The 26,742-nt window shown below is 41.1% G+C and overlaps 2 long non-coding RNA genes across 2 annotated transcripts; both read right to left on the reverse strand.

Annotated features, from left to right (window-relative positions):
* Positions 1-703: 703 nt before the first annotated feature.
* LOC123942025 lies at positions 704-10,396 on the reverse strand. Its single transcript, XR_006818382.1, has 3 exons — positions 10,265-10,396; positions 7,026-7,070; positions 704-726 (listed from the first exon to the last, which is right to left on the reverse strand). It is a non-coding gene; the product is annotated as an uncharacterized LOC123942025 (long non-coding RNA).
* Positions 10,397-11,408: 1,012 nt separating this feature from the next.
* On the reverse strand, positions 11,409-22,256 carry LOC123942024. The gene is made up of 3 exons (XR_006818381.1): positions 22,163-22,256; positions 13,169-13,251; positions 11,409-11,676 (listed from the first exon to the last, which is right to left on the reverse strand). It is a non-coding gene; the product is annotated as an uncharacterized LOC123942024 (long non-coding RNA).
* Between the last annotated feature and the right edge of the window lie 4,486 nt (positions 22,257-26,742).

Consider the following 26,742-nt stretch of genomic DNA (forward strand, 5'->3'; position numbering starts at 1 on the left):
AATTATGCTGAGTGAAATAAGTCAAGCAGAGAGAGTCAAGTATCATATGGTCTCACTTATTTGTGGAGCATAACAAATAACATGGAGGACATGGGGAGATGGAGAGGAGAAGGGAGTTGAGGGAAACTGGAAGGGGAGATGAACCATAAGAGACTATGGACTCTGAAAAACAACCAGAGGGTTATGAAGGGGCGGCAGGAGGGGGGGGGAGGTTGAGGAACCAGGTGGTGGGTAATAGGGAGGGCACGTACTGCATGGAGCACTGGGTGTGATGCCAAAACAATGAACACTGTTATGCTGTAAATAAGCAAATAAAAATAAATAAATTAAAAAAAATTGGGAAGTAAAAAAAAAAAAATTCAAAGTAATGTAGCACCTGGGTGACTCAGCCATTTAACCATCTGCCTTCAGTTCAGGTCATGATCTCTGGTCCTGGGCTCGAGCCCTGCTTTGGGCTTCCTGCTCAACAGGCAATCTTTTCTCTCTCTTTCTTTTTTCTTTCTCTCTCCCCCCCCTCCCCCGCCCTTCTGCACCACTCATTCTCACTCTCTCTCTCAAAAAAACCTAAAAAAAAAAAAAAATCAAAGTAATGGACATAAAGATACTCACTAGACTTGAGAAAAGAGTGGATAGGGGCATGTGGGTGGTTCAGCTGGTTAAGCATCCGACAGCTCAGGTCTTGATCTCAGGGTGCTGAGTTGGGCTCCATGCCAGGCCTGGAGCTTACTTAAAAAGAAAGGGTAGATAAACTCATTAAGAACTTAATAAGAAATATAAAAAAGAACAAGAGGTAAGGAATTCAATAACCAAAATAGAAACTATACTAAAGGGAAAGAGCAGCAGATTAGAAGATGCAGAAGAACAGACCAGTGATCCAGAAGGCAGTAAGGAAGGCAACTAAGGCAAACAAACAAACAAAAAAGAATAAAAAATGAGAATAGGTTAAGGGAACTCACCAACAGCATCAACCCTAATAACATTTGCATTATAGGGATCCCAGAAGAAGAAAAAAGAGAGAAAGGGGGCAGGAAATTTACTTGAAGAGGGGCTCCTGGGTGGCTCAGTTGGTTAAGCATCTGCCTTTGACTCGGGTCATGATCCTGGAGTCCTGGGATTGAGCCCTGCATTGGGCTCCCTGCTCTCCCTCTCTCTCTGCCCATCCCCATCGCTTGTGCGCACGCTCGCTCTCTCTCTCTCTCGATCTCTCTCTCCAAAAAAAAAAAAAAAATCTTTAGCAAATTTACTTGAAGAAATAATACCTGAAAACCTCCCTAAATGTGGGGAAGGAAATAGACATCCAGGTCTAGGAAGCACAGAGAGCCCCTTACAAGATGAACCCAGGGGTTCCACACCAAAACACATAATAATTTAAGTGGCAAAAAGTAATGATAAAGAATTTCAAAAGCAACAAGAAAAGAAAAGAAAAAAAGATATACAAGAGAAACCCCATAAAGCTATCAGTTTTGGGTTTTTTTTTCCCCCCTCAGCAGGAACTTTTAATGTATCATGCCAATCCCTTCTGGCCTACAAAGTGCTGAAATGGGAAAAGCCTATAACCAAGAATACTCTATCCAGCAGGTCATCACTTAGAACAGGAGCGATAAAGAACTTCCCAAACAGAAGTTAAAGGAATACATCATCACTAAAACATCCTGATAAGAAACATTAAAGGGAATTCTTTGACTGGAAAGAAAAGGCCCTAACCAGAAGAAAATTATGAAAGGAAAACATTTCACTGGTTAAAAACAAGCATATAGTAAAGGTAGCAGATAAATCACTTGAAAAGCCAGTATGGAGGTTAAAACAAAGACTAGTAAAATCAATTATTTCTACAACATTCACTCAAGGGATACACAAAATAGAAATGTAGAAAACGGTATCATACACATAAAAAGTTAGGGGGGGGAATAAAAATTTAATACTTTTAGAGTGTGCTTGAACTTAAGAGATCATCAACTTAATATAAAATTGCTGTACACATGAATGTGAATGAATGTAAATATGAATGAAAAGATAACCACAAATCAAACCATGTAATGGATACACACACACAAAAGAAAAAGGAATTCAAACATAACACTAAAGAAAGCCATCAAACTACAAGAGAGCAAGAAAAGAAGAAAGTAACAGAAAATACCTACAAAAACAACCAACACAATGAACAAAATGGCAACAAGTACGTACTTATCAATAATTTAAATGTCAAAGGACTAAATGCTCCAATCAAAATGACTGAATGGAAAAAAAAAAAAAGACCCATCTATATGTTGCCTGTAAGAGATTCACTTCAGACCTAAAGACACATACAGACAAGAGAAAGCATGGAAAGATATCTAGCATGTAAATGAAGTGGGTCGGGGGTAGGAGTCAATGTAGCAATACTTAGATCAGACAAAAATTACTTTGAAATGGTAACTGTAACAAGAGACAAAGAAGGGCATTACTACATAATGATAAAGAGATCAGTTCAACAAGAAGATATAACAATTGTAAATATCTATGCACCCAGCATTGGAGAACCTAAGTACATAAAATGTTAACAGACATAAAGGGAGAAACTGACAGTAATACAAAAATAGTAGGGGATTTTTAACAACCCACTTATTTCCACGGATAGATCATCCAGACAGAAAATCAATAAAGAAACATGTCTTTGAAGGACACATTAGACCAGAGGGCCTTAACAGAGATATATACAGAATATTCCATCTAAATCAAATAGAATACCAATTCTTTTCAAGTACACATGAAACATTCTCCAGAGTAGGTCACATGTTGTGCCACAAAACGTGTCCTAATAAATTCAAGAAGATTAAAATCCTATGCATCTTTTCACACAACATAATGAATCACAAGGAAAAAAAAACAAACACAAATATATGGAAGCTGAACAACATGCTACTAAACAACCAATGATCAATGAAGAAATCAAAGAGGAAATTTAAAAATAGCTGATGAAAAGTAAAAATGGAAACACAATAGTCCAAAATCTTTGGGACACAGTGAAAGCAGTTCTAAGAGGAAAATTTATACTGATACAAGCCTACCTCAAGAAACAAGAAAAACCTTAATCTAATCTCACACCTAAAGGAATAAGAAAAGGGAGAACAAACAAAACCCAAGGTTAGTAGAAGGAAAGAAGTAACAAAGTTCAGAGCAGAAACATATGAAATAGAGACAAGCAAATAAACACAAAACACAAAACCAAGAGAAACAATCAATGAAACCAAGAGTCAGCTCTTTGAAAAGATAAACGATATTGATAAACCTTTAGCCATATTCATCAAGAAGAAAAAAAAAGGGAAGAGGACACAAAATCAGAAATGAAAGAGGGGAGGTAAAAACTGACAGAAATACAAAGAATTAAGAGACGACACTGAAAAATTATATGCCAACAAATTGGACAACCTAGAAGAAATGGATGAATTCCTAGAAGCATATAATCTTCCAAAACGGAATCAGGAAGAAACAGCGAATCTGAACAGACTGGTTACTAGTAAAGAAACTGAATGGGTTATCAAAAATTCCCCAACAACAACAACAACAAAATCCAGGACCAAATGGATCCACAAATGAATTCTACTAAACATTTAAAGGAGAGTTAACGTATATTCTCCTCAAACAATTACACTCACACACACACACACACACACACACACACACACACACACACACACTCTCGAAGGAAGGAAAGCTTCCAAACACATTCTGTGAAGCCAGCATTACTCTGATACCAAAGCAAAAAATATTAAAGAAGAAGAAGAAGAAGAAGAAGACGACGACAACAAACCAATATCCCTAATGAACATAGATGCAAAAATCCTCAGCAAAATATTAGCAAACCACAATCAGCAATATATTAAAAGGGTATCTTGCATCATGATCAAGCGGAATTTATTCTGGGCATGCAAAGATGGTTCAATAATCTCAAATCAATCAATATCCTACACCACAGCAACAAAACCAAGGATGAAAATCCTAGGGTCATCTTAATAGATGCAGAAAAAGAATCTAACAAAATTCACTTCTGTTCATCATAAAAGCTCTCAACAAAGTAAGTTTAGAGGGAACATACCTCAACTTAATAAAGGCCACATATAACAAACCCACAGCTAACATCATACTCAACAGTGAAAACTGACAGCTTTTCCTCTAAGACCAGGAACATGGCAAAGATGTTCACTCTCACTGCTTTCATCCACGGCAATCAGACAAGAAAAAGAAATGAGGCATCCAAATTGGCAAGGAAGAAGTAGAACTGTCATTATTTGCAGATGACACAATACTATACACAGAAAATCTAGGCTCCATCACAAAACTATTAGAATAAATGAATTCAGTAAACTTCAGGACATAAAACTAATACACAGGGGCATCTGGGTGGCTCAGTGGGCTAAGACTCTGCTTTGGGCTCAGGTCATGATCTCAGGATCCTGGGATCGAGGCCCACATTGGGCTCTCTGCTCAGCAGGGAGCCTGCTTCCCGCCCCCCTCTTCCTGCCTCTCTGCCTACTTATGATCTCTCTTTCTGTCAAATGAATAAATTAAAAAAAATTTAAAATTAGTACACAAAAATTGGTTGTGTTTTCATACACTAATAATGAAGTAGCAGAAGCAGAATTTATGAAAACAATTTCATTTACCATTGTACCCCAAAGAATAAAATATCTAGGAATCAATTTAGCCAAGGAGGTAAAAGACCTGTATTCTGAAAACCATAAAGCCCTGGTGAAAGAAACTGAAGATGATATAAACAAACAGAAAGATAGCCCATGCTAATGGACTGGAAGAATTAATATTGTCAGAATGTCCGTACCAGCCAAAGCAATCTACAGATTCAATGCAATCCCAACCAAAATACCAACAGCATTTTTCAGAGAACCAAAGCAAACAGTCCTAAAATTCATATGGAATCACCAAAGACCCCAAATAGCCAAATCTTGAGATCTTGAGAAAGAAGAACAAAGCTGAAAGTTTCACAACTCCAGATTTCAAGATATACTACAAAGCTGTAGTGATCAAAACAGTATTGAGCCAGCACAATAGTAGACACACAGACAAGTGAAACAGAATACAGAGCCCAGGGGAAAAAAACCTATATAGTCAATGAATCTACGAGAAAAGAGTCAAGAATATACAATGGGGGAAAAGACAGTCTTTTCAATAAATGGTGTTGGGAAAACTGGACAGCTACATGCAAAAAAATGAAATTGCACTACTTTCTCACAGCACACACAAAAATAAAGTCAAATGCATTAAAGACCTCAATGTGAGAGGCGCCTGGATGGCTCAGTCAGTTAAGCGTCCAGGTCATGATCCTGGAGTCCTTTGATCTAGCCCACATGTCGGGCTCTCTGCTCAGTGGGGAGCCTGCTTCTCCCTTTGCCTGTGCCTTCCATACTACCCTGCTTGTGTCCTCTCCCTCCTTTCTCTGTCAAATAAATAAAATCTTAAAAAAAAAAGACCTCAATGTGAGACGTGAAACTATAAAAATCCTAAAAGAAAATAGGCAATAATTTCTTCGACATCAGCCTTAGCAATATTATTCTAGATACATCTCCTTAAACAAGGGGACCAAAAGCAAAAATAAACTTTTGAAATTACATCAAACTAAAAAGCTTTTGGGGTGCCTGGGTGGCTCAGTGGGTTAAAGCCTCTGCCTTCAGCTCAGGTCATAATCCCGGGGTCTTGGGATCGAGCCCCACATCAGGCTCTCTGCTTCTCAGGGAGCCTGCTTGCCTTTCTCTCTCTCTGCCTGCCTCTCTGCCTACTTGTGATCTCTGTCTGTCGAATAAATAAATAAAATCTAAAAAAATAAAAAGCTTTTGCACAACAAAGGAATCCATCAACAAAACTAAAAGGCAACCCACTGAGTGGGAGAAGAGCTATGCAAATGGTATATCCAATAAGAGGTTCATACCCAAAATACATAAAGAACTTCTATAACTCAACACTAAAAAAGCAAATAGAGGACCTGAATAGACAGTTTTCCAAAGAAGAGGCCAACAGACATAAGAAAAGATGCTCAACGTCACTCATCATCAGAGAAATGCAAATCAAAACTACCATGGGATATCACCTTACACCTGTCAGAATGGCTAGAATCAAAACGATAAGAAACAACAAGTATTGGTGAGGATGTGGAGAAAAAAGGAATACTTGTGCTCTGTTGGTGGGAATGTAAATTGGTACAGCCACTGTGGAAAACAGCATGGAGGTTTCTCAAAAAATTAACAATAGAAATACCAAATGATCCAGTGATTTCACCCCTGCGTATTTACCCAAAGAAAACAAAAATGCTAATTAGAAAAGAGACACACCTGTAGGTTTATTGCAGTATTATTTTGACAGTCAAGATATGGAAGCAACCCATTTCTGTCAGTGGATGAATGAATAAGGAAGAAATGGTATATACCTATGATGGAATATTACTCAGCCGCAAAATGGAATGATGGAATGGCTTTTGTCATTTGCCACAACATAGATAAACATGAGGATATTGTGCTAAGAGAAATAAGTCAGACAGAGAAAGAAAAATACCAAGTGATTTCACTCATATTTAGAATCTAAAAAACAATACAAATGAACAACAAAAAATCCAAACCAACTAACCAACCAAGAGACTCTTAAATACAGAGAACAGGGGCACCTGGGTGGCTCAGCCATTAAGCGTCTGCCTTTGGCTCAGGTCATGATCCTGGAGTCCTGGGATCGAGCCCTGCATTGGGCTCCCTGCTTAGTGGGGAGCCTGCTTCTCCCTCTGCTTCTCACCCTGCTTGTGTTTTCTTTCACTCTCTCTCCCACTGTCAAAGTGAATAAATAAAATCTTTTTAAAAAAATACAGAGAACAAACTGATGATTGCCAGTGGGGAGGTGGATGGAGGGATGGGAAAAATACACATGGGGGTTAAGAGGTATAAACTTCCAGTTATAAATAATTCATGGAGATGAAAAGTACAGCATTGGGAATATAGCCAGTAATATTATAAGGGTATCACATGGTGACAGATGGTGACTACACTTACCAAGGTGAGCACGGAGTATAGAACTGCGGAATCAGTGTTGTACTCCTGAAATGAATACATCAGTGTATATTAATTATACTTAAATAAAAAACTGGAATTTTGGCGCCTGGGTGGCTCAGTTGGTTAAGCAACTGCCTTCCGCCCAGGTCACGATCCTTCAGTCCCGGGATAGAGTCCCGCGTTAGGCTCCCAGCTCCACGGGGAGTCTGCTTCTTCCTCTGACCTTCTCCCCTCTCATGCTCTCTCTCACTCTCTTAAATAAATAAACTCTTTTAAAAAATAAAATAAAATAAAAATAAAAAACTGGAATTCTATTGCACACACTTTGTAGGTTTGTTTTCTTTACATAATTGTACCACGTACATCATTTCAATATATATTCTCTTTTTTCTTAAGTAAGCTCCATGCCCAGCTTGGAGCCCAATGTGTGGCTTGAACACATGGCCCTGCAATCAAGACCTCAGCAGAGATCAAGAGTTGGCTACCAGGAGCCCCTCAATATATATTCTTACTGACTACATAGTCGACTTTAATCTCTTTTTTAGACATTTCTGTTTTCTAACTTTCTAAATGTCTCTGGAATGAACATTGCTATGGTTAAATCTTCACATACATTATCATTAATCATTTCCTTAGGATGTTTCCAAGAAGCAGAAATGCTGAATCAAAGGGTGAATGTTTTTAAACATCTTAACCATTTCTTGTTAAATAACACATGCAGTATAAAAAAATTTGGAAAACAGGTGAGCAGAAAGAAAAAAACGTGAATTACCTGTAGGCACCTCGCCCAACAAAATCCACTATTTACCTTTTGGTGTTAATTGATCTGGTCTCTGATATATATGTGAGATTTTTCTCACGCCTGCAGTGAAACACTTCCAGTTCTGTCTCCTTTAGCTGATGGTCTCGTGCTCTGAATCGTACAACCTAGCCAGTCATTTCCCCGGTGGTGGATTCTACTGGCAATAGCTCTAGGTAACTTGACCATGATGCCAATAAATATATGAACAAGGGCTCCCTGGGGCTTCTGAGGCTACAACATCTAACTGGGATCAGAAGCAGAAGCTGGGACAGTGGGGCTGGCCTTAGTCTCACACTGGCCATTCATCAGTCAGGTGACCAGTTATGAGGGCCACCTATATCCAAAAAGGGATTTCCATCTCTGGTTATATATGGTGAATGACACCTTCACATTATCTCCACTCTTCTCTGCGATCCTGCTAAAATGGCAGTAAATCCCCAAAGACAAGGAGAACAGGAGAGGCACCATCAATGGACAAGAGAGGGTAGAATTTGGGAAGTAGACAGCAGAGGGACAAGTGACATCATGGTTTTGAGCCTGGGTTCTGGGTGGAAGTGCTAGATCCACGACTCTGTGACCTTGAGCAAGTCACTTAAACTCTCCATGTCCCAAGAAGAAACTGGAGGAAAGCACGGTATCTACCCACAGAGTGCAGAGGAAGAAATGACACATTCCTTGTTAATCGCTTAGAACAATGCTTGATGGAGTTGGTGCTTCATCAACAACAGCCATTGCTCATACTCTCATGACTGCTGCTGTTCTGTAGAAACTTGAGACCTCAGCTGGAAGTAGGGGAGGCTGAAGAGAGCAAATAACTCAACTGAACTCCAACTGGAGGCAAGGCACCACACTGAAATGGTGAGACCTGCCAAGAAGGATTCCCAATTAGCCTCCAGAACTCCAATTGCCAGGCTGATACCTATCAGGCAGGAATGTGGAGACTTCCTCTCTGGGAAAATAGCCCCTCCAAATAAAGACCTCTAGATACTGACACTGAGGTACCTCAACAAACTAGGCTCATCTCTCACTACTCAGTCAACACCCGTCCCCCACTAATCCTCCCCTCCCCGCCAGACAGAGGTTCCGGTCAGCATTCAGTGTCTCATTCCTGAATATCAATGGGCAAGCCAGGAAGGCCAGACATGGGAGGGGAAAGTCTGTAACACAAAAGATAGAGAAGGATGAATACCCAGTTTTTACCTCAATGTAGATGGGACTGGAGGAGATTATGCTGAGTGAAGTAAGTCAAGAAGAGAAAGTGAATTATCATATGGTTTCACTTATGTGAGGGACATAAGGAATAGCATGGAGAATATTAGGAGAAGGAAGGGAAAAATGAAAGGGGAGAAATCAGAGGGGAGACAAACCACGAGAGACTACAGATTCTGGAAACAGATGGAGGGTTTTAAGGGAGGGGGGTAAGGGGATGAGTGAGCCCAGGTATGGGTATTAAGGAGGGCACATATTGCACAGAGCACCCGGTTATATGCAAACAGTGAATCATGGAACACTGCACCAAAAACTAATGATGTACTGTCTGCTGACTAACATAATGTAATTTTTAGAAGTTTAAACAAGGAAGCAAACTTACAGAGAAAAAGAATAAGAAACGCAGAGAAACAGGAAAGGACAGGTAGTAGGAGAAAATTTTAAGAACAAACCAACATTGGGCGCCTGGGTGGCTCAGTGGGTTAAGCTGCTGCCTTCGGCTCAGGTCATGATCTCGGGGTCCTGGGATCGAGTCCCGCATCGGGCTCTCTGCTCAGGAGGGGCCTGCTTCCCTCTCTCTCTCTCTGCCTGCCTCTCTATCTACTTGTGATCTCTCTCCGTCAAATAAATAAAAAAAAAAATTAAAAAAAAAAAAAAGAACAAACCAACATTATACATCTCCAGAGAGATGAAAAAAGAAATACAACCAGGGAAACAAGAACAAGAAACGACAAAAAGAAACCAACCATTGAAGATAGCTCTTTGGAATATTACAAATATGACAGCTAATTTTTTTTTTAATTCAGAGGAAACATAGGACATCAAAGCTGGAATTTATCTTAGAAATAATTTACTGATCAACCATCCCAGCTTAGAGGTGAGGAAATGGGGACCTGGAATGGTGAACTGGTTTGCCAAAGGCGATAAAACTAGAGCCCCACAAATTACAGGAGGGAATTCATACCAAGGGCTTGGCAGTAGGAAGCACTCCATAAATTTGAGTCTTAATAACATTCATTAAGAGTTTATTATTTGTAAATGATACCTCGACAGAGCTGTTTAAATATTTTAAGAGCTTAAATGTGTTATGTATGGAGAAAAAGCTTTGGTTTATAGGGAATATAAACCAATTGTGTATGTTCACAATTCATAAGCATTATTGTCCCCACTTTAAAAGTTAAAATAACCCTGGTGTTAAGAGAGCTTACTTAAACGTGTGTAAGCTTACCCTAGTTACTGAGGAGTGGGGCAAGGCTGACTCCATGGCAGAGCCAAGGGTCCACTTCTAAAGAAGTCGCGTCAGAACTCCAACATTCTGGAATTCCTACTGGAGCTGAACCAATGACTTAGACCAGCATCGCCTAGTTCAAATTTAAACTACATAAATTAAATATTTAAAATTTTCTGGAGCAACACTAACAAAAAAACAAAAAAGAAGAAGAGATTAAATTAATTTCAATAATAGACTTTAATTCAATGGATCCAAGACAGTTATCATTTGAACATGTAATATAAAAACATTAATGTGATTTTTTTTTACACTCATTCTTAATTTCTGAAATCTGCAATATCATTTACATTTACAGCACATCTCAGTTCAGATGATGTGTACCTCAGATGCTGAAGAGCCCCATGAGGCAGGTGGCTACAGTGAAGGACAGGCACGTCCCCAACCAGTGACAGCAAGAGAATGATGTGGGCTAAGCTCAACCCTCACAGCTTCTTAACTAGTGTAACTGGCTGCCGGGATCACTGAGCCAATCATGGAGCTAACGGGATTTCCTCTTAACCTGAGGCTCAGCCCCTCTGTAATACACTCCCCCACTCCACCAGAACTAGCCCTGTTCTGTGTTTCCTAAATACCCCAATTACCGCTCTCCTAGCAGTTACTGATGTGGGGTCATGGAGTGCCGTGGGTAAGAAAGAATCCTTGAGACATTTTACGGTACAAGAAGGTGCCTTTATTATAGCACAGGCATAGGACCCCTGGGGGGGCAATGAGTTGCACTTAGGATTGTGAGGAGCAACTGATTACATGCTACGCCCCCCCCAAACTTAAAAGTATATAGATAACGTAAGTCTCTAAAGGGATTTCCACATGTGAAAGAATATTTATAGGCTCCTGGAGATCTAGCTATTATTGTCAAGATGAGGTTGCTTTTAGTCTCTAGCAAAACATTAACATGAAGGCAGCCATGAGTTCCTTGAGGAATGTCATACTCTGCAGGTCTTGTGTATTTACTAGTGGGCTGAAAACTGTGAGGTCATTTCATTTTAGCTGCGGTCATTTAATTTTAGCTGCGGTCATTTAATTTTAGCTGCATTTCTCTTGCCTTTGTTCTCCTCATCACCCCCCCCCCCGCCCTGAACAATTTTGACCCTTCAATCTTTAATGTCGCTGAGGCTGAAAGGTTTTTATCTTCTGTAACTTCTTCCTGCTGAAGAGGGGTGCAGCGATGTCCCTACCTACAAGTCAACATCGGTCAGTTGGGGAATTTATACAGAGGAGTTACCAAAGGCAGAGGCAGCCGAATCCAAGGCAGACAACCCATGCAAATCTCCTCAAGTAGAAAGATCAGCAGTCAGCTTGAAGTAAGGGCAGATGGAAGAGTCTCCCCAGGGAGACCAGGCGGGGAGACGCTGGAAAAAAACAACAAAACAAGATGGACATTGTTACCAGAAAAAGAAGCCCAATAAAAAGACCTTTGAGAGTTTATCAAGATCCTCCTCCAGTTCAGGAGTTTAGCAAATCATTAAAGGAGAGGGAGGGATGGCGTAAAGTGCCAATTTGAGTATTCATATCTTTTAGCAATCCTGTTACCTTTCTGTGATAAACTGGAATATATAGACAATATTCCACTTTAATAGCAGGGTTGGTATCGCTTTGTGCAGCTGTTAAATATCGAAGGCCATTTGATTTTGTAGAAGTGCTTTGAGCCTCTGTGTAACTTCAACATTTGGTAAGGAAATACTGCTTTGTGAATCATTTAGTGCTTTCATAGTGCTTTCGGTAAGGGATTCCATATGCCAAATGACATCCTCCAGTTCCATTGAGGAACAAAGATGGATGTTAAATGATCATACCAGTGAAATAGTGATTGTGTCTATCATTGATTTAAATTTGGAAGATTAGCCAGACTAGTGATGGTTTTGACAACGTGCCCATGAATCCAAGCAAAACCCAAGGTACAATGACACGTCCATCCCGGAGGAAACCAGGGCCATAGGTTAGAGCCATGTAACCATCAGGGGCCATTTGGAGCCAGCCATCTAATTCTGGGTTGCCTTGCCCAGCCAGTAGCAAACTAATCAGTAACCTGGAGTACAATGGTTTGAGAGCATCTTCTAGCGATAGCCATCTCAAATGCTGTCCAGGTATCACACGTATGATTTCTTTGTAATCAGCATAAAACTGCCTTTTGATTGCATTGCCCAGAAGTTGGTGTGAACCATAAATAATCATCCCAGATTTGGTATATACCATTATAGGTATATTGAGAAGCAGGGTTTTGTAATCTAAGCACTCATTGACAGACATTAATTTGTAGGCTTGTGAATTCAGCTAAAACCTTAATAGTTTGAGGGGCACTTGAGTGGTTGAGTGGGTTAAGCCTCTGCCTTTGGCTTAGGTCATGATCTCAGGGTCCTGGAATTGAGCCCTGCATCTCTGCTCAACAGGGAGCCTGCTTCCCCCTTTCCTTCTGCCTGCCTCTCTGCTTACTTGTGATCTCTCTCTCTCTCTCTCTCTCTCTGTCAAATAAATAAATAAAATCTTTAAAAAAAACACCTTAATAGTTTGAGGGTATCAAAAAGTCTGGCTATGACCTGGAACGTTCCAAGTCATACTGATCACGGGCCAAGAAGAAACACTTTTTTTAAGTGATAGAATTATCACAATATATGCTGGTGTAGGATTATGTATCATATCTAAAATGTAAGTGTATAAGGAGTGCCAGTGAGCACCTTGTAAAGGAGAAACATACCAGGGTAATTTGAATGTACTTGACATGGGCACAATTCCACACAGCCAACAAACTGTTTGATTTTGAAGTTCAGCATAATGTTGTGCCCATTGTAGAAAGGCACGGTCTGTTAATGTTGGTGAACAAAGTACAAAAAGAAAATGTACAACCTTCATAGTCGTTTGAAGAGGAGTTTCAAATCTTCTAAAGGTTCACAGGAGTAAGAAGGCATGGTAGTTTGTTCACTGGTTTCCTATGAAGGAAGTACAGGTTTTATTTTAAATCCAGGAGTCCAAGAAGAGTGTCCCCCTAATTTTCCTGCAGTAGAAGTACATAATATGACCCGACATCAACTCTTCTATTTTGGATTTAAGTCCCCCACTGCACTTGACTTCCAATCCTGGAAAGAAGCCACGTCTCCAGGGCTGGCATGGGCTGGGCTTTCAGTTAGAGTTCAGTCAGGTTTTGGGAACATGTCATCAGCATATTTGTTAAGTAACTTATGAATTAAACCAGCCTCAAATGAATCATTAAATAAAGTGTTATGATCTTTATCTTATCACAGGTCCACTGTATACGGTCTTCCGTATAATATTTCATAACCTATAGGTTCTCCTGGAGCAGTTCTCATTCTGAGAAATCTTAGTGATAAGAAAGTAACCCAGTCTTCCCGGCTATCTAGACTTAGTAAGGTGTTGTTTTAAAGTAGGATTAGCTTTCTCTATCTTTCCAGAGGATTGTGGATATAGAAAATATTTAATTATTTTAATATTTAATAGCTCCCTGTGCTATTTGTTATTTGTGCAGTAAGAGGTCTGTTGCCACTTTGAAGGGTCCGTGGAAGGCCAGATCTAGGAATAATGTCTCACAACGAAACTCTGGTTACTTCCATGGCTCTTTCAGTTTTATACTGAAAGGCCTTAACCCAGCCAGTAAAAGTATCACCAAACACTAGTAGGAACTTAGAGCCTTCGTAAGGAGGCAGCTGTGTGAAATCAAGCTGCCAGTCCTCTCCTGGATATGTTCCATGTCTCTGGACTGGTATCAAAAGGGGAGGAAGGGCACCTGGGTGGCTCAGTGGGTTAAGCCTCTGCCTTCAGCTCAGGTCATGATCTCAGGGTCCTGGGATCGAGTCCCGTATCAGGCTCTCTGCTCAGCAGGGAGCCTGCTTCCTTCTCTCTCTCTCTCTGCCTGCCTCTCTGCATACTTGTGATCTCTCTCTGTCAAATAAATAAATAAAATCTTTAAAAAAAAGGGGGGGGGAGGCGGGATGGACAGCTCTTTCCAGATTTACTTGTACACAAACAATACAAGATCGACAGATCTGAGTTATAGTTGTTAAATTTATGCCACAAAATATATTTTTTATTAAACATTCTAAAGCGGTTTTTTTTTTGCCCAAATGAGTAGCCTGGCGTAAACCTGTATTTTACTTTCCAATGGTTATTTTTGGGTATGGAGATGTTCCCATCATTAACAAGGCAGTCCTGTGCATTTTTAAAAATATACTTGTTTCCGGGCCACGTGAATCTCTTGGTCTAAACAGACTGAAGATATGGGGGCACCTGGGGGCCCCAGTCAGTTAAGTGCTCTTTATTTCACTTCAGGTTATGATCTTAGGCTCATGAGATCAAGCCTCCAAGCTTAAGATTCTCTCTCATCCTTGCCCTCTGCCCTTCCCCCCACCCCCCCCCCACCCCCGACCACACACTTAAGTAAATAATTGGAGTTAAAAGTGGTGTTAAGACTTCGTGTTTGTTAATTTTGTGCTGCCTATTTGGCTGCATGGTTGGCCAAACTATTTCCTTTAGATTCCAAGGTCCTATCCTTTTGATGTCCTTTGAGATGAATTACAGCTGCCTCTGTAGGTAGATTTATGGCCTCAAGAAGGGTAATTATTTCAGGCCCTTATCTGGGGAGCTGACTTGATAGTAATCCCCTTTCTTTCCAAATTGCTCCATGGGCATGTAGTACCAGGAAAAATCATTGGAATCAGTATAAATATTAACTTTTAGGCCTTTTGCCAATTGATGAGCAGGGGTAAGTGCTATTAATTTAGACTTTTGGGCAGACGTATTTACTGGAAGGGCTTTGGCCTCAATGGTCTTAATTAAGCTACAGCATAAGTGACTTCTCCTTCTCCCTTATCCATGAAGCTACCGCCATCGGTAAATCTACTATCTGCTGCATTTTCAATAGGGGGAATCTTTTAAGTCTGGTCAGCTAGAATAATCAAAATCAATAATTTCTGAGCAGTCATGTCCTAACATAGAAGTCAGATGGTCAAGTCCAGGCATCAGGGTAGGTTTAAAGTTTGGGTTTAAAGTTGGACAGGTTTTAAGTATTATTTCAGACATATCTATAAACATAGCCTGGCATTTAGTACGTCTGCCTCTTGTCATCCATTGGTCACCTTTGGTCTCTAGGACACTATGGACCTGATGTGGAGTCACCACTGTCAAGGACTATTACACAGTAAGTTCTGAAGCTGCTTCTACCAGGAGACCTGCTGCAGCCACCACTCCAGGACAAGCCAGCCACCCTGACACTACAGTTATCAAGGGCCTTTGAAAAACAGCTCACTCTTGTTTTGTTCCCTAATTTCTGGGTAAGAAGCCCCAAAGCTTGTCCCTGTTTTTCTGCTATATACAAAGTAAAAGGTTTTTCTAAATTTGGTAAAGCCAAAGCTAGGGCTGACAAAAGATTAGCTTTTAGTGTTTGAAAGGCTGTCTGCTGGGCTTTAGTCCAGAGTAAATGTTCCTTATCAGGGCCTTTAACTGAATCATGCAATGATTCGAAGAACCCAAATCCAGGCATCCATAGGTGGCAAAATTCTGCCACAGCTAGGAAAGTACGGAGTTGTTTCTTTGTAGCTAAGGGTCTGAGATAACACAGTCTTTTTCCTATCAGCGGACAGGTATGGTGAGCCTGGGTTAATTTGTATTGCAGATGAGTACACATTTTGTTTAGATATCTGTGCTTAAGAGAAACATGCTATCCCATTTGCCAAGAAATAAAAAGTTATAGGGGTGCCTGGGTGGCTCAGTGGGTTAAAGCCTCTGCTTTCAGCTCAGGTCATGATCCCAGGGTCCTGGGATGGAGCCCCACATCGGCTCTCTGCTCAGCGGCGCCCCACCCCCTGCCTGCCTCTCTGCCTGCTTGTGATCTCTGTCAGGTAAATAAATAAATAAAATCCCCCCCCCAAAAAAAGTTATAGAATTACTCTCAGATATTTCTTTTGTGGGACTACAGATTAAAATATCCACATATTGAATTATCATCCCTCAAGGGGACAGATCAAGAATCTACCAAAGTCTTTACTAAGTGCAGCCCCAAATAGGTGAGGACAGTCTCTAAATCCTCGTGGCAAGACTGTCCAAGTTAACTGAGCAGCCTCTGGGCTTGAACATGAGGCCTATTCAACAGCAAGTAGTGGCTGTGTTTCTTCATTTAGAAGGCTGCAAAAGAAGGTGTCTTTTAAGTCAAGTGCTGTAAGCCAGTTAGCATCCCCAGGGACCTGGGTGAGAAGAGTATAGGGATTTGGCACTATGGGATAAATAGGTACAACGGCTTCATTTATTGCCCTTGAATCTTACGCCATTCAATAGTCTCCATTTGCCTTTTAACTGGTAAACTTGGAGTATTATAAGGAGAGTGACAAGGCCTTAACATACCATGTTTGAGAAACTTACCGATAGGTGATTATAACCCAGCTTTTGCCTCAAGTTTTAAGGGATATATATATTTTTTATGACGTATAGTGGTTGGATCCTTTAAGGTCATTTTAACTAGTTGGTCTTTAAGTGCCTGTCCTCGGACACTGCAATCCCAGACCTGTGGATTTACTTCCTTCCAAATATTAGCAGGGATAAGAGGGCAAGGTTTTAATTCTCCAAGTGGTAAAGAGAAAAGCCATCCTCCTCTTTAGTAAGAGCAAACCTGCTTCCTAGTTTATGTGTTAAGTCTCTTCCAAGTGATAGAATGGGACAAGATGGAAGGACTAGAAAAACACGAGTCTCCAACTGACTTCTATACTTACAAGTTAAAGGAATTGTCTGACATCTCATTTTAGTTTCCCCTTCTATGCCAACAATGTTGTGGTTAGAAAGACAAGTAGGGCTGGGGTGGTTGGGGTTAGGCATCCTACTCTTGGTTTCCACTCAGGTCATGATCTTGGGGGTCACGAGATCAAGCCCTGAGTGGGTTACATGCCCAATGTAGAGCCTACCTGGGATTCTCTCTCTCCCTCTACACCTCCCCTTTCCACTCACTCTCTCTAAATAAAATAAATAAATAAATGCAAGAAACAAAGAGAGAGAGAGAAAGAGAGAGAAGTAGGGCCTGAGTGCTGAGTAAAAACAGAGTAAATGGCTCCTGTACCAATAAGGAAATTGACAAACTTACCTTCCACATCCAGGGTAACCTGGGGCTCAGTCATCTGGATGTCAAAGGCAGCCGGATCAGCCTCAGGGCCCCATCATGCCAGATCCTCAGGTTCCTGCTCTCAGGCGAAGAAGTGAGTTCCTGTCTTCCTCTCTCTCTGGAGATGAGGACAGTCTCTCTTCCAACGTCCTTCTTCCTTACAGACAGGACATGGCCCCGGTGGAGAGCTTTTTTTGGACATTGATCCAATGTCTGATCTGGCCACACCCATAGCAGGGGTCTTACCTGGTCCTTGGTCTGATGCCGGCTTTTTCTTTGGCCCCTGGTTAGTCTGGTGTTGTGGGGGATCCGCAAAGAGCGGCAGCCAATATTTGAACCTGTATTTTACCCTGCAGCTTAGCTCTCCAGTCCTTTCCCTGTCTTAAAATTTTCTATTATTAAAAACTCCAGCAGTGAACTTTAGTAAGTGCTGGGTGGGGGTTTGAGGACCTAAAGTCACTGTAGTCAATTTTCAGTGGATGTCAGGCTCCAACTGACTTATAAAATGCATGCATAATCTAACTGTTCCCTCAGGTGAGATGGAGTCCAGATTTGTATATGTAAGGATGGCTTCTAGCAGATGACCTTGAAGTAGAGCTAGATTTTCATCAGCTCCTTGAGTAATTCCATGAATTTTAACAAAGCTTATAGGTTTATCAAATACTTCTTTTCATTCCTCTATTAAGTTATCATTTGGTCTCATCTTTCCCCTCCTTGATAATGCCAATGTAGTTGGGTATTTGGGATAGCAACACCTCCCACCAGATAACCATCTCTATCTCTGGCTGCTAGTTCATCAACAAATTCTTGAGCCCCTGCCCAGATAGGGGTCTTTTCCTCAGGGGTACAACAATGACTTTAAACCTAACAGATAATTGCTGAAAACCCTCAATAAATTGAGAAGAGTTTTCAGAATATCATCCTAATTGTTTTATCTGAGCCAAGTCTGCCATGGGACATGGACTCTAATCACATCCACTGTCTCCATTAGCAACCTCCCTAACAGGATATAGTCCAGGTTTAGAAGGAGCTCCCAGAAGACAGGAATTCCACTCCTGGTATGCCCAGCTAGAGCAGAAGGGTCTTGGGGCTTGTAAGGAGGAGGGATAGTAACAGATTCAATGTCTTCTTTGAACTGGCCGGTGATTCCTCCCAGAGCCCAAGTTCTTTGGGAGGAGGGGGCCTATTCAGACAATCATCGTCCAATATGTTGAGGGGATTCATTAGCTTGGTTAGTGGCAGAACAAATTTTGCAAGAAGCCCTGAGGTCAGGATCTTAATTTAAGGCCATGAAGGCCTGGACATAGGGCACTTCAATCCTCTTGCCTTGTTTCCTGCAGAAGAGATCTAACCAGTATGTAGTACTGAAGTCTGTTGTCCCATTATTGGGCTATTTTTCCCCCTCAACTCCTAAGGAGTACTGAGGCCATGCATTATTGCAGAAGATGATGAGTCCTTTCTTCTTTTAAATCTTGCAATCCAAATCGGTTCCAATGGGTTAAGAGATACCCCAAGGGAGGAAGACACCCCGAGAGGAAAATTCCATTCCCATAAAAGGAAAAAAGTCCATTATCATAATCCCTCCTGGACTGTTGGCATCCCATTCAGGATTATGTCAAGGGTTCCTAGTGTTCAGAGAGACCAGAGGCATCCCTCAAAAAGCTGTTAAAATACTGACTTATTTACTGGAGGGATGTCAACATCCCTTTGCTTCCCTATTGTTTTTCCCAGGACACAATAGGTGCCAGTAGGTGAACCAATAGAGCCTGCCATCTTAACCCATGGAGATGCTAATAATTTGCAGGAGGAAATACCTAATGTGACAATTTAAATTGTCAGTAGAGGACACTGAGAAAGAATAGTAAAGATGGAAATCCATCATGGTCTAAGTGACATTCCAACACATGTGGTCTTGATAGCTGACTTCCCCAGGAAATGGTCCCTGGCTGGGTTTTAATTCAGTCAGGGTACCTGTTTTAGCCAGCTCTAGGCAGAGGTCTCCTGGGCAGAAGTTGCTAAACCAGAAATGTGAAGGGGATCACATTAGACTTATGAGGAGGAAACCTCCCATGGAAGCCTGAGCATCAGTAACTCACCAAGTTTGCACTGAGGCTCGAAGTCCAAATGAAGGACGATGCAGAATCCCTGTATACAGGGGACACCAAAAATGATGTGGGGCCATCAAGTACAATGCTCAAGAAAGAATTCTGGAGACATTTTTCAGTGCAAAAAGATGATTATAGCACAGGCACAGGACCCGTGGGCAGACAGACAGTGGCTGATTATATACTTTAAGTTTGGGGGGGTGGCGCATAGAGATACCGTGAAGTCTCTAAAGGGATTTCCACATGTTAAAGAAGAACGACAGGATCTGGAGATCTAACTATTATTGTCAAGATAAGGTGCTTTTAGTCTCTAGTAAAATATTAACATGGGATCTCAGGTCATGATCCCAGGGTCCCGAGACTGAGCCCTACATCCTGCTCCCGGCTCAACAGGGAGGTTGTTTCTCCCTCCGCCCCTCCCCCAACTTGTGCACAGGCTCCCGTGCTCGCTCGCTCTCAAATAGAATCTTTAAAAAAAATTAACATGAAGGCAGTCATGAGTCCTTGAGGAATGTCATGCTCTGTAACCCTCAGGTATTTATCAGTGGGCTGAAAACTATAAAGAAATTTAATTTTAGCTGCATTTTTCTTACCTTTGTTCTCCTCATCTGTTATCATAGACAATTTTAAAGTTTTTACACATCAAGTTCCCTCTATTAAAGTCTGGGTTCCTTGAGGTCTGAGAATATTCCTTTTAAATGCCTGATTCCGAAGCACCTCTGTGCTGTATATATTAAATAATCCCTAAGTTCTGATCCAAGATGTAACGCAGGAACACCCCGAACCCACCACCTCCAAGGACGCACCAAATCCACACCTTTTCATAAAGCAATTCCTCCTGAAGAGGAAGTGATGGCTGACTGAACAACTTCTGCACAAAGAAAAGACCACACTGAGAACAGCATGTGAGATGGAAACAGGCTTGTGTAGGAACATCCATCCCTCACACTGCAGAGGTCAGTGAGTTGGGAGGTGCTGAGAGATGGTAAGCGGATCTGTTTCCCTTATGGCACACACACACATACAAATGCTGTGGGTTTTTTTTTTTTTTTAAAGATTTTATTTATTTATTTGACACAGAGAGACAGAGCACAAGCAGGGGAAGCAGCAGGCAAAGGGAGAAGCAGGCTTCCCACTGCGCAAGAAGCCCCATGTGGGACTCAATCCCAGAACCCCAGGATCATGACCTGAGCCGAAGGCAGATGCTTAACCCACTGAGCCACCCAGGTGCCCCCCCGAAAAAAGCTGTGTTTTAAAAGGAGAACTAGAATATAAAGGAACCAGCCATGGAACTCTCTCCGGGTCTGAGAGGCGCATGAGTGCTGTGGTTTATGCTCCCCACTCACCCTGATGGTGCAAATGGAAACAAAGTCCAAGCAGCATAACAGGCTGGCTGCCTCAGGGAGCCCTGGGCCTTGGCCCACACCAGCCCCAAATGCCCCGGGGCACAGAAAAAAAAACCAAAACAGTGTTTAAAAGAGCAACTAGAGGGCGCCTGGGTGGCTCAGTGGATTAAACCTCTGCCTTCCGGTCAGGTCATGATCTCAGGGTCGTGGGATCCAGTCCCGCATAGGGCTCTCTGCTCTGTGGGGTGCCTGCTTCCCTTCCTCTCTCTCTGCTTGCCTCTCTGCCTACTTGTGATCTCTGTCAAATAAATAAATAAATAAAATCTTTAATAAATAAATAAAAGGGCAACTAGAGGCACCTGGGTGGTTCAGTTGGTAAAGCCCTCTCCCTCTGCCCCTCCCCCTGCTCGTGCTCCCTTTCTCTCTCTCAAATAAAGAAATAAAATCTTTTAAAAAATAAAAATAAAATAAAATAGAAGAGCAACTAAAATACAAAAGAGCCAGTCATAAAACTCCACCAAATGGTGGGGGAACTGCTGGAACTCTCTCCAGACCAGAAGGGCTGGTGAGCACCATGATTTACATTCCCACTCCACAATGGACAGGAACAAGGCCTGGGTGCCACTGCTGGCTTACCGCCTCGGTGAGCCCTCGGGCCCTAAATGACCCCAGCCCCAGCTGCCCCACCAAGGCAGCCCCAGAACTCCCTGGTCCGGGCTCACTGCAGCTCTAGCTGTCACACCAAGGTGCAATGCACCCCAGAACACTCCAGGCCCACACCACTTTGGCTCCAGACAGCTTGCCAAGCCACCTATGGCACAAAGCAATCCAGGACTTTCTAGCTCATGCCTGCCTTGGCTCTAGCTGCCCCACTAAGCCTCTCCCTATGCAGAGTACCCCAGGAAGGCCTGGCCAGGGCCTCCCTCAGTTCTAGCTGCCCCACCAAGCCTCCCCCTGTGTAAACAACCCCAGGACCCCTGGACTACCTAGCAGGGTGTCTGCCCTCAGGGCTGGAGGACCTCAGAACAATCTGGCCCATGCTGGCCTTGACTCTATCACCCCACCAGGGCACCCCACACACTCAGAACCCTGGAATACCTCAGCTTGCACCCACTTTAGCTATAGCTGTCCTGCTAGAAGATAAAGAAGGACACAATAACAGAGGAGAAGACATAACAATTCTAAGTATTTATGCACTCAACTTGGGAGCACCCAAATACATAAAACAGTAAATAACATAAAGGAATGAGTCAACAATAATACAATAACAGAAGACTAACACCCCACTTACCTCAATGAAGGGATCGTCTAAACAGAAAATCGACGAAGAAACAATGGCTTTGAATGACACCCTAGACTAGACAGACTTAACAGCTATAGTCAGAACATTCCATCCTAAAGCAGAATGCACATTCTTTACAAGTGCACATGGAACATTCTCCAGAACAGATTACACATTATCCCACAAAACAAGCCTCAGTAAATTCCAGAAGATCAAAGTCATCCCGTGCATCTTTTCTAACCACAAGGCTATAAAACTAGAAGTCAAGCACAAGAAAAAATCTGCAAAAACCACAAAGAGATGGAGGTATAACATGCTACTTACTAAACAATGAATGAGTCAACCAGGAAATAAAAGAAGTAAAGTTCATGGAGGTAAGTGTGAAAATACAATAGTCCAAAACCTTTGCAATGCAGCAAAAATAGTTCTAAGAGGGAGGTTGTAACAATACAAGCCTACCCTCAAGAAGCAAGAAAAATCTCAAATAAACAACCTAAGCTTATATCTAAAGGAGCTAGACAAAGAAGAACAAACAAAACACAAAACCATCAGAAGGAAGGAAATAAAGATTAGAGCAGAAATAAATGATATAGAAATGAAAAAACTCAACAGGACAGACGAAACGAGGAGCCAGTTCTTTGGAAAAATATCAATAAGACTGATAAACCTTTAGCCAAATTTATCAAGAAAAAAGGAGAAAGGACTCAAATAAATAAAATCACAAATGAGAGAGGAGAAATAAAACCAACACATAGAAAAACAAGCAATTATAAGAAAATACTATGAAAAAGTATATGCCAACAAATTGGACAACCTAGACAAAAATGGATAAATTCCTAGAAACATATAAATTACCAGAACTGAAACAGGAAGAAACAGAACATTTGAAGAGACTGACAATCAGGAAAGAAATTGAATCAGTAACCAATAACTCCCAACGTCAACAACACAAGAAATAACAGGTGTTGACAAGATATGGAGAAAAACCAACACTTGTGCACTGTTAGTGGGAATGCAAATTGGTACAGCCACTCTGGAAAAGAGTATGGAGTTTCCTCAAAAAGTTAAAAATAGAACCGTGATCTAGCAATTGCATTACCAGGTATTTACCCAAAAAATACAAAAATACGGGAACCTGGGTGGCTCAGTCGTTAGGCATCTGCCTTCGGCTCAGGATCCTGGGATCAAGCCCACATTGGGATCCCTGCTCTGCAGGAAGCCTGCTTCTCCCTCTCCCTCTGCTGTGTTCCCTCTCTCACTGTGTCTCTCTCTGTCAAATAAATAAATATGATCTTAAAAAAAGAATACAAAAATACTAATTCAAAGGGATATGTACGCACCCTGGTGTGTACAGCAGTGTTAACTACGATTGCCAAATTATGGAAACAGCCCGTATGTCCATAGACTAACGAATGGATAAAGAAGATTTGACATGCACACACACACACACACACACACACACACACACACACACACATATTACTTAGCTATAAGAAAGAATAAAATCTTGACATTTGGAACAAAATGGATGGGGTAGAGAGTATACTACGCTAAGCAAAATAAGTCAGAGAAAGACAAATTCTGTATGATTTCACTCACATGTGGAATTTGACAGAGCAAACAAGCAAAGGGAGAAAAAGAGAGACAACCCAATAAAGAAACCTTAACTATGGAAAACAAACTGACGGTTACCAAAGGGAGGTAAGTGGGTTAAATAGGTGACACTCGTGATGAGCACTGGGTGATATGCGGAATTGCTGAACCACTCAGTGGGTTAAGCCGCTGCCTTCGGCTCAGGTCATGATCTCAGGGTCCTGGGATCGAGTCCCGCATGGGGCTCTCTGCTCAGCAGGGAGCCTGCTTCCCTCTCTCTCTCTCTCTCTGCCTGCCTCTCTGCCTACTTGTGATCTCTCTGTCAAATGAATAAATAAAATCTTTAAAAAAAAAAAAACTTTTTTAAAAATTAAAAAAAAAATTTCCCAAACAAAATATACAAACAGTAGTTTATTACCACTAAACCAGCCTTTGTGAAAGAAGGGGCGTCTGGGTGGCTCAGTGGGTTAAGCCTCTGCCTTCGGCTCAGGTCATGATCTCAGGGTCCTGGGATTGAGCCCCGCATCAGGCTCTCTGCTCAGTGGGGAGCCTGCTTCCCTCTCTCTCTCTGCCTGCCTCTCTGCCTACTTGTGATCTCCGTCTGTCAAATAAATATATAAAATCTTTAAAAAAAATGTGAAAGAAACTTCTTTAAGTGGAAAAGAAATGTCCGTTAAGATCTAAGAGGGTGACCTGGGTGGCTTAGTCAGTTAAGCAGCTGCCTTCTGCTCAGGTCATGATCCCAGCGTCCTGAGATCAAGCCCTGGTTGGGCTCCCTGTTCAGCAGGAAGACTGCTTCTCTCTCTCCCTCTGCCTGCCCTCTGCCTACTTGTGCTTTCTCTCTCTCTCTCTCTGTCAAATAAATAAATAAATAAATAACTTCAAAAAAGATCAGAAAAATATGAACAAGAAGATGTAAAATATGATAGCATATACATAAAATTTGGAGAGGAGAGTGAAAAAGGGAAGAGAAGGGGAAAATTTTTCTTTCCTAATTAAAAAAATTTTTTGAATATGTTTGAACTTAAATAACCAACAAATTAATATGAACGGTTACTTACTTAGGATGGTATATATGAACCTCATGGTAACCACAGACCCAAACCTATGGTGGATACACAAAAAATAAAGACAAAGCCAAACAAAACACTACAAAGAGCAAGAGAAGAAATACAAAAACAACCAGAAAACAAATTTTTAAAATGGCAATTACCACATAACAATAATAAATTTAAATGTAAATGGCATAAATGCTACAATGAAAAGAGAGTGGTGGAATGAACAAAAAACAATATCCATCTAATATAATGCCTATGAAAGACTTGTATCAGACCTAAAGACCCATATCGACTGAAAGGGAAAGGATGGAGAAACATTCACCATACAAATGGAAGTGACAAAAAAGCCATAGCAACATTTACATCACACATAATAGACTAGTGGGTTAAAGCCTCTGCCTTCCGCTTGGGTCGTGGTCTCAGGGTCCTGGGATCGAGCCCCGCATCGGGCTCTCTGCTCCGCAGGGAGCCTGCTTCCTCCTCTCTCTCTGCCTGCCTTTCTGCCTGCTTGTGATTTCTCTCTGTCAAATAAATAAAATATTTAAAAAAAAAAACTATAACAAGAGACAAAGGAGGACATTACATAAAGGAATCAATCCAACAAGAGGATGTAACAATTGTAAATATCCACTCACCCAACACTGGAACACCTAGATACATGAAGCAAATATTAAAGGACATTAAGAAAAAGTGACAGTAAGACAATAATAGTAGGGGACTTTAACACTCTGCTTACATCAATGGATCATTCCGACAGCAAATTAATAAGGAAAGAGTGTCTCTGAAGGGCACATTGGACCAGATGAACAAATACATACAGAACATTCTATCCAAAACCAACAGAATACACATTCTTGTCAAGTACACATGGAATATTCTTTAGAATAGATCACATAGTAGGCCATAAAATAAGCCTCAGCAAATTTAGAAGATTGAATTCATATGCATCTTTTCTGACCACAGTAGTATGAAACTAGAAATCAATCACAAGAAAAAAAAAAAAAACTGGGAAAAAACCACAAGCACAAGGAGACTAGACAACATGACACTAAAATTCCTAGGAGTCAGTGAAGCAATCAAAGAAGAAATTTTAAAAAAGATACATGGTGACAAATGAAAACGAAAATGTGTAGTCCAAAACCTCAGGGACACAAAGAAAGCAGTTCTGGGAGAGAAGTATACAGTTAATACTGGACTATCTCAAGGAACAAGATAAATCTTAAACAATCTAACCATATGCCTAAAGGTCCTAGGAAAAGAAGAACAAACAAACATCAAGGTAAGTAGAAGAAAGGAAATAATAAAGATTAGAGCTGAAATAAATGACGTACATACTAAAAAAAAACAATAGAAAAGACAAAATTGACCAATCCTTAGCCAGACCAAACAAAAAAGAGAACAGACCCAAAATGAAACAAGATGGGATTGGGAGAAAGACAAACCAGAAGAGACTCATAATCTCACAAAACAAACTTGGGGTTGCTGGGGCAGTGGTAAGATAGGTTGGGTTATGGACATGGGGGATGGTATGTGCTATGGTAAGTGCTGTGAAGTTTGTACCCCTCGGGCAAATAAACATTATATGTCAATAAAAATAATTTTTTAAAGAAGAGAACAGACCCAAATAAAAATCAGAAATGAGAGAGGAAAAGTAACAATTGGCTCCAGAAAGATACAAAGGATTATGAGAATATTATGAAAAATTATATGCCAAGAAACTGGACAACCTAGAAAAAATGAATTAACTCCTAGAAACATACAATCTTCCAAAACTAAAGCAAGAATAATAAAATCTTAAAAAGATTAGGAAACCACATATAGCAATACATTAAAAAGATGATTCACCATGATCAGGTGGGATTTATTCCTAGAATGCAAGGATGGTATAATATTTGCAAATCAATCAATGACATATACTATATCAACAAAATCAAGAAT

Source organism: Meles meles, chromosome 5 (assembly GCF_922984935.1).
Source record: "Meles meles chromosome 5, mMelMel3.1 paternal haplotype, whole genome shotgun sequence".
Classification (NCBI taxonomy): domain Eukaryota; kingdom Metazoa; phylum Chordata; class Mammalia; order Carnivora; family Mustelidae; genus Meles; species Meles meles.